The sequence below is a fragment of the Dromiciops gliroides genome, chromosome 2, assembly GCF_019393635.1.
Source record: "Dromiciops gliroides isolate mDroGli1 chromosome 2, mDroGli1.pri, whole genome shotgun sequence".
NCBI classification, from domain to species: domain Eukaryota; kingdom Metazoa; phylum Chordata; class Mammalia; order Microbiotheria; family Microbiotheriidae; genus Dromiciops; species Dromiciops gliroides.
The window spans coordinates 274,727,092-274,741,670 of NC_057862.1; the positions used below are offsets into that span (position 1 = coordinate 274,727,092).

Consider the following 14,579-nt stretch of genomic DNA (forward strand, 5'->3'; position numbering starts at 1 on the left):
GATTGCACAAATAAAATCAATGCAGCTAAAACGGGGGGGGGAACAAGACAAAATCTTTGTAGGAAGTTTCTCTAATATAAGTCTCACTTTCACAATACATAAGGAATTGATTAAAATGTATAAGGATAAAAGCCATTCTTCAACTGATAACTGGTAAAAAGACACAGAGATGGCACAAGTCCAGGAGTAGCAATCTCACATCTAACTCAAAATTCCTCACAGCATGACCAGAAAACTAGATTTCCCCCAAAATGGCAACTACTGTCAAGTATCAGCTGATTCTGAATGTCCTAAAGGAAGACCAGGTTTCCCAAAACAAGATCACTATTGTTGGGGTTGGTGCGGTATCTTAATGAAGGATTTGGCTGATGAACTTGCCCCAGTTGATGTCATAATAGACAAACTAAAGGGAGAGATGATGTATCTACAAAAGGGCAGCCTTTTCCTCAAAACACCAAAGATTGTTTCTGGCAAAGACTATAGTGTGACTGCAAATTAAAAGCTGATTTTGTTACTGCTGGGGCACATCAACAGGAGGGAGAAAGTCATTAATTTGGTCCAGCATAATGTGAATATCTTTAAATTTATCATTCCCAATATTGTTAAATACAGCCCTAATTGCAAGTTTCTTATTGTTTCCAATTCAGTGGATATTTTGACAAATGTAGCCAAGAAGGCTTTCCTAAAAACCATGTTATTGGAAGTGGTTGCAATCTGGATTCTGCCTGTTTCCATTACCTAATGGGGGAGAGACTTGTTGTCCATTCTTCAAGCTGTCATGGGTGGGTCCTTGGGGAACATGGAGATTCAAGTGTTCCTGTATGGAGTGGTGTGAATATTGCCAGCATGTCTCTGAAGAACCTTTATCCTGCTTTGGGAACTAATGCTGTTTCAGAGAATTGGAAAGAAGTTCATAAACAGGTGGTTGAAAGTACTTATGAGGTGATCAAGCTGAAGGGCTAAAATTCCTGGGCCACTGGCTTGTCTGGCAGAAAGCATTATGAAGAATCTTAGGAAAGTGCATCCAATTTCCACCATGCTTAAGGGCCTATATGGCATTAATGAAGATGTCTTCCTTAGTATTCCATGTGTCTTGGGGCAGAATGGCATTTCAGATGTGGTGAAGGTAACCCTGAATCCAGAGGAGGAGACCTGTTTAAAGAAGAGTGAAGATACTCTTTGGGGAATCCAGAAGGAGCTGCAATTTTAAAGCCTTTTAATGTGCTGCCACTTTACTGTCTGGAGAACATGACAGTGGTTAAGGGATTAGGTATGATGCACTTTTCATGTAGGTCAAATCTTTCCTCTGATTAGTGACACCAGAGATATAAAACCTATGGACACACTCTTCCTAAACTTAGAAATGGGGGAATAATACAGTGTGGCTATTTGTTAAACCCTGTTTCCCTAGTGATGCTGGATATGACTTGTACAGTCTTAAAGTAGTTGCTGTTAAACAGAGCCAATGCTGGCCCCTTGACCCCACCCCCCAGGTATATAACTGCCTGCTTTGTAGGTACTATAGGTTCCCATAGGTCCAGAAGACAACATTCCTGGACACAAAACACCATGCAGTAGTAAAACTTTGTTGATGCATTGATTACCTTTGTGCTCCCCTTCATTAGGGCTCTCCAGCATGGTTTGGAGTGTATGTATCACCTTGCCAGAGGACCTGATTTTGTGTGTGTGTGTGTGTGTGTGTGTATTTATATATACACACACATACATACATATACATACACATACATATATATGTATATATGTGTATATATATCTCAATAGTTGTAAATTTCCATATTATATTAAAAATCTATGTACAAAGATGCAACCAATTCCTCAAGTGTCATACTAACCCAAATACTTAATAAACAACAAATAACTGATTCAAAAAAGACAGAGACAATTTTCTTTTATTAATAATATATTTTATATTAATATTATTTAATATAATATTATATTAATGATTTTTAGTTAACAAAAATCTGACTTCTCTCCCACAAATCTCCCCTCCTCCAATTTAGAAAGAAAGAAAAACAAAACCTTTATTGCTAACAGGTATAGTCAAAATTAGTGCCCGAATTGGCCATGTCCAAAAAAATGTGTCTCAATCTGTACTGAGTCCATCAACTCTCTGTCAGGAGGTGGGTAAGATACTTCATTGTGAGTTCTCTAGATTCTTGGTTGGTCATTGATCAAACAACTTCAGAGTTGTTTGTCTTTACAATATTGGTGTTATTTGAGGGGAAAGAGGGAAAGAAACAAGCTTTTTAAAGAACCTACTATGTAGGGGGCAGCTAGGTGGCACATTGGATAAAGCTCAGGCCCTGGATTCAGGAGGACCTGAGTTCAAATCCGGTCTCAGCCACTTGGCACTAGCTGTGTGACCCTGGGCAAGTCACTTAACCCTCATTGCCCTACAAAAAAAAAAGAAAAGGAAAAATAACCTACTATGTGTCAGGCACAATGCTAAGCATTTTATGTGTATTGTCTAATTTGATCATTGTATAAATTGTTCTTCTCTTCTTCACTCTACATCAGTTTGTACAAGTCTTCCCAGTTTCTCTGAAACTACCCCCTTCATTGTTTCTTATAGCACAATAATATTCTGATGCATTCATATACCATAACTTTAGCCATTTCTGAATTGATGGGTGCTTCAAGTTCTAATTCTTTACCAGAGCAAAATGGCAGCTATAAATATTTTTGTACATATGGATACTTTTCCTCTCTCTTTGATCTTTTTGGGATAAAGACCCAGGAGTGTTATCACTACTTTGCCAAAGGTTATGCACAATTTAATAACTTTTGGGGACATAGTTTCAAATTGCTTGCCAGAATGTCTAGATCAGTTCATGATTTCACCAAAGGGCACAGGCAATTTTCTTTTTTTGTTTGTGTTTTTTGTTTGTTTGTTTTTGCAGGGCAATGAGGGTTTAAGTGAATTGCCCAGGGTCACACAGCTAGTGCCAAGTGGCTGAGACCGGATTTGAACTCAGGTCCTCTTGAATCCAGGGCCAGTGCTTTGTCCACTGCGCCACCTAGCTGCCCCTGGCACAGGCAATTTTCTTTTTCTTTTTTTTTTTTGGTGAGGTAATTGGGGTTAAATGACTTGCCCAGGGTCACACAGCTAGTAAGTGTCAAGTGTCTGAGGCCGAATTTGAACTCAGGTACTCCTGAATCCAGGGACAGTGCTCTATCCACTGAACCACCTAGCTGCCCCAGAACAGGCAATTTTCAAAGGAAGAAATTCAAGTTCTTAACAACTATATGAGAAAATACTTCAAATCACTAATAAATGGAGAAATGTACATATAAATAACTTTGAATTTCTACCTCACATTCATCTGATTGGCAAAGTTCACAAATAAGGGAAAATTACAAACATTGGAAGGGCCGTAGGAAAATACTTTTGGTGGAACTGTGGCTCCAGCCATTCTAGAAAGCAATATTGAACTATGCCCCCAAAGTCACTAATTGTGCACACCCTGTGGTCCAGTGATACCACTACTAGGTCTATACTTCTAAAAAGATCAGGGCATGAAGAAAAGAATCCATGTGGACTAAAATATTTACAACCTTTTTGTGTAATGGTGGAAAAGTACTCGTTAATTGGGGAATGGCTGAACAAATTATGGTACCATAAGAAATGATGAAAGGGATGGTTTCAGAGAAACCTGGGAACATTTGCATGAACTGATACAGAGTTAAAGTGAAAGGAACCAGGCAAACAATTTATACAAACAATAACATTGTAAAGACAAACACCTTCAAAAGACTTAAGAATTTTGATCAATGCAATGACTTTACAGAATTCCAGAGGACACATGATGAAACCTGCTACACATGTATTGATAGAAAGCTAATAAAGTCAAAGTGCAGAAGTTTTTGCACATGGATGATGTGGGAGTTTGTTTTATTTGATAAGGCATATTTATAACAGAAGTTTTATTTTTCTTTTCTTTCAAATTTGGAGGGCTAGGAGGGTGAGAAAATAAATGCTATTTATTGTAAAAAATAAAATTAAAATATAGTAGGCCCGGACCATAGATCCAGGGTAGATGTCAGAGAAGATCTGTGCCCAAGGGTGATGTCTGGGCATTCCAGGGTAAGGAATGGTTATAACCCTAGGTTGTATACTTAGAAAGAAGCAAATTTAGAAGTAAACAGCAGGGGCAGCTAGGTGGCGCAGTGGATAAAGCACTGGCCTTGGATTCAGGAGTACCTGAGTTCAAATCCGGCCTCAGACACTTGACACTTACTAGCTGTGTGACCCTGGGAAAGTCACTTAACCCCCATTACCCCACAAAAAAAAAAGAAGTAAAAAGCAGCACTGTGGCCCAGATCCCATAAGCAAAACAAGGTCTTCCAGTTTCTAGTCCAGTCTGAAGTCTGCAGAGGAAGAGTTAGGGCAGGAATCCCAGACATTATGTAGCAACATTGCTTCCCACCTGATAATAGCTGAAACTGGCAATACTTTACTGTTATTCAGATCCAAACTCAGGTTAGGAACTTGCAGAGCTCAGACTAGGGTGCTGTCAATCATATGTTTCATTGAATTAGACCACTTTGGAAGCACCAAAAGCTTGCAGATCCCCAACCTGAGTTGTCCCTGAGATCCTGGAATAATACACATTCAATACCACACAAAAGCAGCAATAGGATCAGGCTAGATCTTTCCACAAAAAGTGTGCATAGCCTGGCCTTAACATAAAGTCCAAAGTCAAGAATTAGGCTGGAAGAATGAGCAAACAAAAAAAGAATCCCAAAATAGAAAGCTATTATGGTGACAGGATAGATTAAGACACAAATTCACAAGAGAATGACTCCAAAATCTCTATAAAGCAAAGCTTTAAAAAACCAACCCACATATCTTGGGCAAAAATGCAACTAGAATTCCAGAAAGAGATGAAACGAGACTTAAAAAAAAACAATTTAATGGGGCAGCTAGGTGGCACAGTGGATAGAACACCGGCCCCAGAGTCAGGAGTACCTGAGTTCAAATACGGTCTCAGACACTTAACACTTACTAGCTGTGTGACCCTGGGCAAGTCACATAATCCTCATTGCCATTCACATGCTTCAAATATTTATCAATTGGGGAATGTTCTTATTCTTATAAATTGTAATCTGTTCTCCACATATCTTGGGAATGAGACTTTTGCCAGAGAACTTTCTGCAAAGTATTTTTCCCAGTTAAATGTTTCCCTTCTCATTTTAGTTTTATTAGTTTTATTTGTGCACATAAATTTTCAAATATATCTGATCAAATTGTCTACTTTATTATCTTCTGTGATCCTTTCTATCCCTTGTTTTGTCATTAATTCTTCCTCTAGCCATATATCTATAAGATAACTTTTTTTCTTGCTTCTCTAATTTGTATACAATTTATATCTAAGTCATGTATTGATTTGGAACTTATCTTGGTATTTGGTGTGAATGCAGGTCTAAAACTAAATTTCTGCCAGACTGTTTTCCAGTTTTCCCAGAAGATTTTTGCAATAATGAGTCTTACCCCAGTAGCTGTGGTCTTTGGATTAATTAAATGCTAGAACTTGAGGTACATTTGTTTGAACAGTAGGCTTATGTTTCTATAATGTATACCTAATTTGTTGCACTGATAGACCTCTTTATTTTGTTTTACCAGTACCAAATTATTTTGATTAGTAATGCTTTGTATTGTAGTTCAAGATATGGTATTGCTTCTTTCCCACTTGTTTTCCTTATTTTCCTTAGGATTCTTAACCTTTTGTTCCTCCAGATGATTTTTATTATTTTTTTCTATCTAGTAATTTCTATCTAGCAATTTTTTTTCTGTCTAGTCATTCTTTGGTAGTTTGATTGGTATGGCACTGAATTAAAAATTAATTTTGGTAATATTATCAATTTTATTATTGTGGCTCTGTCTAGTCATGAGCAATTAAATATTCCTAAACTTATTTAGGCTTGGCTTTTGTGTTGAGTTTTTTTAGTTATGTTTATATAGTATGTCCTATATGTCTTAGTAGGTAAACTATGAAGTATTTTCTATATCCTGTAGTTATTTTAAGTGGAATTTATCTTTCTCTCTCTTGTTGCTGGGTTTATTTATTAAAGTATTTGCTATGTGCAAGACACTGTACTAAATGTGGGGATAAAAACAAAGGCAAAAATATGGTCCTTGCTCTCAAGACGCTCAGTCTAATGAGAGAGCAACAATCAAAAAACCATGTACATATGAGCTCCATGCAGTATAAATGGTCAGTATAGGAGTGGAGTGGGGGGAAGGTGGAAAAGACCTCTTGCAGAAAGTAGAGTTTAAGCTGAGTCATGGAGGAGGCTGGTAAAGGTAGAAGGTGGAAGGAGGGAAAGCATTCCAGAAATGGGAGATAGCCAGTGAAAAGAAGTGGAACTGGGAAATGGAGAGTCATATTTGAAGAACAGAAATTGGTCAGTGTAGCTACATCACTGAGTATGCAAAGGGAAGGAAGGTGTAAGGAGACTGGAAAGGTATAAAAGGAATAGGTTGTCAAGGGTTTTAAATGTGAAATTGATCCTGGAGGTAATAGGAAGTTACTAGAATTTGAGCTTTAAGTCATTAAACATATGACATGATCAGACCTAAGCTTTAGAAAAATCACTTCGGCAGTTAAATGGAAGCTGGATTAGAGTGAGAAGACACAAAATAAATTGAACCACCAGAAGGCTATTGCAATAAGGTGACGAAGTCCTGCACTAGAATGGCAGCTGTGTGATTGGAGAAAAGAGGATATATATAGGAAATATTTTAAAGATAGGTTAGAAATGGGCAGGAAGGTGCTCTGAGTCAGTTCATGGACTAAGGGTCACCTGTTCTATTTGTTGGGTAGACTCCATACTTTACATCAGCATTCTTGAGCACAGGGAATGGCTTTAATTTTGATACATTCTGGGGTACATTGTATAGAATTTTCACTAGTGAGAGTGATTTGCAGTAAGAAGAAAAGTGAATATTGTTGTTGCTGTTTAATTGTTCTCACTCTTTGTGACCCCATTTGGGGTTTTCTTGGCAAAGATACTGGAGTGGTTTGCCATTTTCTTCTCCAGCTCATTTTACAGATGAGGAAACTGAGGTAAACAGGATTAAGTGATTTGCTCAGGGTCACATAGGTTGTAAGTGTCTGAGGCTGTATTTGAACTGTGGTCCTCTTGACTCTAGGTCTGGTGCTCAATCCATAGTGCCACTTAGCTGAAGAGAATATAGCTGTCACAATATTAGGCTAATCTGTAAGGCACGTCTGCATCTGACAATCATAGTGTAATGGGAGTCTAGCATATGCCCAGACTACCTCAGATGTCAACTCTCCATGGGGAGAATGTGAGGAAGATTGATTGCTTCCAGGATAATCTTGAGGGCATGTAAAGAATAGTGCTCTGGAGAGAATAGAGCAGGCATGAACATTCTGTAACTGTGTAGTCTTCTAACTGCATGTCCAAGAGGAGGCTCTAATTTCCTGCAGAGTCACTCAAAAAGGCTTGTCAACTTGAAATACTATCTCTTTTTCTCATTTACTTCTGTGGGATCTTGGCGATGCCTTCATGAGTGGCATCCGATGAAGGGAGCATAGTCTTCAACCTTTAGAGTTTCAAAAGGTCAAGAGTGCAAGCTGCAGGAAGCTAGGAGTCAGAGCCCAGACCAGGTTTCTTGGGAAGTGACCTTTTGGATTTTTTGTCCCTTTTTGTGAAACTGGTGGCACCAATGCTATGTAACAACTGGTGTAAATTTCAAGCCCACTCCCCCAGGGCCCAAGGTGGTAAAGGGGGATTATTCCCTTGGAGTGTTTGGGGAAAATTTATGCTTTGTTTTGATTATAACTTTGAAGTAAATATTCCTTTGTAAAAGGTAGCTAATGTTAATTGGTTAAAAGGAATTGGGGGCAGCTAGGTGGTGCAGTGGATAAAGCACTGGCCCTGGATTCGGGAGGACCTGAGTTCAAATCTGGCCTCAGACACTTGACACTTACTAGCTGTGTGACCCTGGGCAAGTCACTTAACCCTCATTACCATGAAAAGAAAAAGAATAAAAGGAATTGGGGTATTTACTAACAGAACCCTAAAAATTGGGGAAAGGGAACAAAGCTAACAGGGACTTAAATTGATAGCAGTAGCAAAAAAAAAAAGCCATTCATAAACTCCTAAGGGTCCCCTGGAATCTGGCTCTGGGATGTAGCCTTCCTGGCTCAGGGAGAGACAGTTGTGGTTGTTACGAAAGACTGAGTTCTCGTGGGTATATAAAGGCAAACTCAATTAACTATTTGATTTTTAGGAAATGGCACAGGTCTATCGGAACAGGAAGTTTATAACTTCCCATTATTCAAGGGCTTCATGGTCTACCAGGTGGTAAGCTTTTCTAATCAAAGGGGAAATAAAACAATGAGAAAATGAGTTAGGGACATCTTGTATTACCTTCATAAGGACATCCTCAAATTTCCCAACAACCTACCTCTATTTTGAACTAACTTAGCATTTGAAGGCTTTAGGCAGCACATACTGTCATACTGCAAGAGTTGCTGACTTTCCCCCCTGCATGGTGGAGAACCTGCATGGTATAGCAGACAAGGAGCCAAACTTAGAGCCAAGAAGACCTGGGTTTTAGTCTTGCTTCTGACACGTACTAGCTGTGTGGCTCTGGGCAAGGCTCTTAACCTTGGAGCAGTCCAGGCAACTTCTTTGCAACACTGAAAAGATGGCATGGACCTGCACCGGAAGAGAAAAAGCTTTATCAGAAGCTCCTTAGACTGATGAAATCATAGGTCTAGCAAAAAAAAAAAAAAAGGATTGTTCATATGTCAGCAAAAACCTATTAAATACAGACAATAAGCCTAAGAAATTTCATCTCTCACAGTAAATTCCACAGTTTACAATTTAGAGCAGGGTAGAGTTGTTACACCAGTCAGTAAAGACACTGCAATTATTTTGCAGCTCTAACAAAATATAGAATATAACATTAGAAATATAATCACAGAATTTATGTAAGATATTTTAAATACTTTAAATTACTTTTTCCTTCACTGCTACTAGAATTATCCTTTGTTCATGTAGCATGGTATCATTTTCCAAAGCAAACATAGATTATTTTAAATTGCAAAAATAAAACAATGACATTGTGAGATTTTACAGTGATGGTAGCTCACTCAAAACCAGAAAGGCTCCTGTTAAGATCAGCAAAAAGGCTTAATGTTGGTGGGGTTGTTGGGACAGCATTGCTCTCATTCAATTCTCAAGAAGGAAAGATGTTACAACCACAAGTATTTTGTCCTTCTGTTTGAAATATTATCCTAAAGGAGAAGGTGGAAGCTACAATTTCAAGGATGGAGGCCCTAAGGTTTGCAGAGCTGGTGGTCTGAGGTATCTGCTGTGGTCTTTTCTTCTTAAGTAGAGACTCTAGACCTGGGAATGAAGTCTTTTCATACACATTTATGCCTTAAAGCAATTACAAATGGAAAAGTAGTCTGCTATTTCATTACTTTGTTTTTTTTCAACATCATATGACTAGCATATGGGACAAGTAAGAGACTTTTGACTATACCAAGAGTATAAGTATATATATGGCAAGAAATAATTATATAAAACTATTCAGTTAGTGTTCAAAAAGATTTCATAATAATCCAAAATCTGGCATTCCAATCTGATAATTGGTCATCTATAATCATGTAAGGGCCAAATTTAGTATGGGGAGATTTAATTGGGCAGCTCACAGTAATATTGGGATAAGAAAGGAGGTTAACAGCATCTTTTCAATAAACAAAACAGGGTTTATTAATGGGAACAAATTTAAAACACAAGTGAGGTTAATAAAGCTAGGGACAATGAAAAAGGGAATAGGGGAAGAAAAAAATACGACCTGAAAACTCACCACCACCCGGAATCCTCAGTTCCAAAGAGAACCAGCTGTGTAGCATCCCTCTCCCTCTCTCATGCGCACCAAAGTGCACTGTCTACTCCCTGGCTTTTTCCCAAAAGCTCCCTCTTTCACAGGAAAGAGGGCCATCCACACACACACACAGCCCCAAGCTAATTGGCTGGCAGCCCTGATTGACAGAACTAACAGGTGGCTCTACAGAGACAAGTTCCTGGATGCTGAAGACCACCTGACTTGTCCTCACCAGGCTTCTCGTCATGGCGGGGCTTCCCTCATTATAATTTGGCCAGGCCCATGTAGGTATGAGGGTGTCTGCCGTGAGGTCAGCATGCACAGGCATGTGCTGGGGTTTCTAATTTTAGCCAAAGATGGGGTCATAGAAACCCCAAATCACAATTAATTCCTTACAATCAATAACCAATTTCCAATGTCTAATAATCAACAATCCCACCTTTGGTCACAGGCTTTATCCAATGCACATAAGAAAATTGAATTTTACAGGCAGTCACCTAATATTTTTAGATAGGTATTTGTTGTTAGAAATGTTTTGAGAGCTAAAATGATGTTTCATTTCAAACCTCAGCATAGGTCAAGTTTCTTATTTCTGTTTCATCATATCCTTTGTCTTGAACAGCTGCAGTACAGATGTTTTATATTTCTTTCTTTGTTGTGGGGGAGAAGGCAATACTTTACAATTATCAATGCTTAGCACAGTGCCTGGCATATAGAAGGAGCTTATTAAATGTTTATTGACTGAAAGATTCAGATTTCAAGAAGTAGAGCAATTTGCATAAGTATTCCATGTACATTAGAGAAACTAAGGATCTCCAATAGAAATAGAAATAAACTAAGTGGTTAAATCCCGTCCAATAGCCTCATGAAGTTAGGTTAACTTTTCCTAATAGTCTTTGTGAAGTCATGAATACTTTTAGCTTGGTCAGAGATATGGATGTATCACTCACTCCTTACACCTATAAAGTATGATTGTATACTTTATATAACATTGCACTGCATAGTTTTTTCCAACATGGCCAGATGTAGCTCACAGTTTTCTCATCCTGTGTTTTAGAAGAACAACAATTAATATACATTTATCATATTTCTGTAGCACAGGCTATGGACTCACTCTTGAAACCCTGTATTCATATGGGCAGGCTAGATCCCCAGAGTACAGCTGACTACTTTCCCCCTCAGGATTCTAGGATTAACCTTAAGTGGTTAAGTGGTGGTTATCTACTATTGTAGGTCATAACCCCCTAACCTGTGTGCTCCCCTACTGACTCTTATTTGATATAAATTATCCAGACAATTAAATTTTAAGAATGGGTATTCACTAAGGTAGCATAGTAAAAATCGTTGGTACAAAACATTTGCCCCCCAAATCTGGGACACATATAACCACATATGCATATGCAATTCAGGGGAAATTGCTTGCCTTCTTGAGTAGTGGGGAATGAGGAAGGGAAGGAGGAAAGGAATTTGGAACTCAACATTTAAAAAAAATTAATGTTAAAATTTTTTTACATGTAATTGAGAAAATAAAATAAGTTTCTAAGGTAAAAAAAAAAAAGAACTCCAGAAGGAGATCAACAGAGAACTATACCTAAGTAAGGAGAGTTTCATGAACACTCCAAGTCGCTTAACTTCTGTTTGCTTCAGTTTCTTCTTCTGTAAAATGAGAATATTAATAGTATTTACAGGGCTATAGTGAGGATAAAATGAGATCATATGTGTAAAGTGCTTTGTGAACCTTAAAGCACAATAAAATGCTACTTCTTATTATTAAAATTCAAAATGCAGTCACAATTTACCATTGGAGGTTTCAGCAGTGTTTGGTATATTAAGGAGCCACCTTTTAGTTTTGTAGCATAGATATACTTGGTCACAAAGGACAAATATTTGTTGCTGAAGGGTCTCTTGTGTTGACATAGCAAACTGCAGATAGCCCCATCGTGTGTTTTTTGTATTGCCATCTTTTGTTTCTTTGAAAGTTTATTATGACCCTTGGCCAAGAATTCAGGGATTTGGGTTTACTTACATTCTTTCAAGAAGATTCTGCATAATAAGTCTACTTGTCCAGAAAACTTAAAATCATGGGAAAGTAATGAGAGTTTCAGAACTTAAACGTTTCTGTCTTCTTAACATATAGAAAAAAAGACAAAAGGAAAGCTACATAAGGGCTCTCTGGACTCACAGCACAAGGCTTTGAAAAGGCCAAGGCTAAATCCTGATCAAAGATCAGAAACTAGAGACATGGGAGGAAATGAGCTTGGCTTCAAGCACAGCTGATTCAAGGAGGGGATATTCAGGGCATCCGCTGTTGCATCCCCTTCACTCTTGGTCACTTTGACAAGGAAAGGCTGAAAAGCCAGCTCAGCCCATAGTAAGGTCCAGTTCAGGTGGAAGCCCCAGTACTCTGCTGGGAGTGTGTAGATGACTTTCCAGAGGAGAGAAACAACCTGTAGCACTACCAGATGGGGAAACATTTCTATCCAAAGTTAGAAGTTATTGTGGTGAAGGAGACTTGATGAATGGCTCATAAATTAAAGAAACAGTAGAAGAGACATGCTATCTTGGTGTGCAGATAATAAACTTTTAAATAGCCAAACCCTCCCACAACAGTTCAATGGAGGTGATTAAGACAGATTCTTTTCTATTAGATTCCAAGGAATATGAGTGTAAACAGAAGCAAAACAATGATCCTGTTATAAGGAGCTAAAATAGAAATAATAATAATAATAGCAACAACAACAACAAATAGAATTCTTACCTGTTACAGTAGGTAGAAATCCAGGCATCTCATGTAGTGAGGGTTTGGCACATGGCCAGATTTCTTAACATCAAGTCACTGACATGGAAGATGCTGAACCCTTGCTTCTGGGCAACAAGAGACTGGGATACGTTTGGATGGTCTGCATTGCCCTACCACATGGTTTTAGAAGTTTAGTAGTAGTTTATAACTAAGTCTTTAAAACTGCCTAACTGAGCAATCTCCCTTTTTTCTGGGATTCTTATATGAGAGTGAGAGGTTACTTCACTCATAGCAGGTGATGCCATGTAATAAGGAACAAGGGTCTGAGGGCTACCTCTTCTCCTTCCCTTAGGCCATGTGCCCTTGGAAAATGGCCTTGGGTTTTTGGCCTTCTGCCTAGGTACAGGAAAAAGAGTCTCTAACTTGGAAGATCCAGGAGTCCAGGAATCCTGACTGTAGCTAGTTCTGAGGATCAAGTGTCTGGGATACTAGCCCACTGGGATTTAGACATCAGTCCCACTGGTGGGATTAATGTCATGTGGGAACTGTGATCTTCCCTTTCCAGTAACCAAGATGGTAAAGAGTATAAGGGAGATTGTGCCCCCAAGGTATTCAGAGACATGTATGCTCGTTCTCGTTGAAGTAATAATCCCTTTGTAAAAGCTAATCTGATGCTAAAAGGTTAAATTGGGGTGCTAGTCACTGGACTCCTAGAACGAAGAGAACAAAATTAGTGGAAGCTCAAGTAGATCACAGAGGAAAGAGATCTCTTCAGCCCACTAGGGGATCACCCTGGGGAGTGGGAGGTAAACCTTAACAAGCCATGCCCTCAGATAGTGGGGCAAGAGTAATCCATAGTACACTCAATACAAAGTGGAAGAGTCTGTAAGCAGTCTTCCTCTGAAGCCTCAAAAGGTATTTAAAAGATTCTCACCTTTCCTTAAGCCTATTCCTTACTCAATTTCTCTGTAGGTTTTCCTGACCAAAATGCACCACTAATTGTGGCTAAAGAGAGTACTTCTTCACAGAAGCCATTACAAGTTTATTAAAGGAACACAGAAAAGAATTCTTATCAACACCATATTTCTGAAGTTACACCCAAAGTTCCCTGTGGGAGCCTCTCTCCTGGCAGGCTGGGATGCCTTCTACTGCCCTCAGAACACCCATTTATGCTTATAGTTATATTTGACCTCATGGCCACTGCCATTCCGATCTCCCACTCAGATTTTACCAGTTGATCTGTCCATGTCTGTATGTCTTAGTGGTGAGATCAATTAATTGGCAGCATATGGGGGTGAAACTGTATAGTGGCATCCAGGATAGGGTCAGTACCATCCCTTATAGGGTTGTTGTTTATTCTCTTCCCTTTCCTTTCCCCCTCCCAAGTTTAAGGCATCCCTTAAGATTATCATACTACTTGGCAGCCCTGATGCTCTCAAATATTTGTATTTGAAAGACTTTGGGAATGATTCCACCCAAAGCCTAGATCAAGGTTCATTTGAGGATCAGATCTTCTTAACTGGAGGTTATATGCACAAGTTATGGTGACTTGTAAAGGTATGGGCAACTTATACTAGATTACTGTTATATCAGAGGCCCCAAATTGATAAATAGAAGAATCTTGGTTTTCATAAGGGTCTCCAGTAAACAGACCATTGAGGGGAGGGGAATCCCTGATCAGGTGGAAGTGCCTTGTATGTAGATTGTAGTCATGTTGGTTAATCAGAGGGAGTATATCATGGAAATGGATTTCATGGACTCTTGGAAGTCAGTACCTATGCAGACCCTTTTGGCAAGATCTTTATCAGTCATTGTGTGTGGGACCAAATGGCAATCTTTAGTTACCTGAACCATCCCATGAAGTTGATAAGAAGCAACAATGAGCCTCTAGGGGAAGAGGGTGAAAGATTTTTCTTCTCTAGTTGTGAAGATGGAGGCCAGAATTCTTTG

General features: G+C 38.8%; 1 pseudogene; it reads left to right on the top strand.

Moving 5' to 3' along the window:
- Nucleotides 1–266: 266 nt before the first annotated feature.
- LOC122739668 lies at nt 267–1,210 on the top strand (annotated as a pseudogene).
- Nucleotides 1,211–14,579: the final 13,369 nt, after the last annotated feature.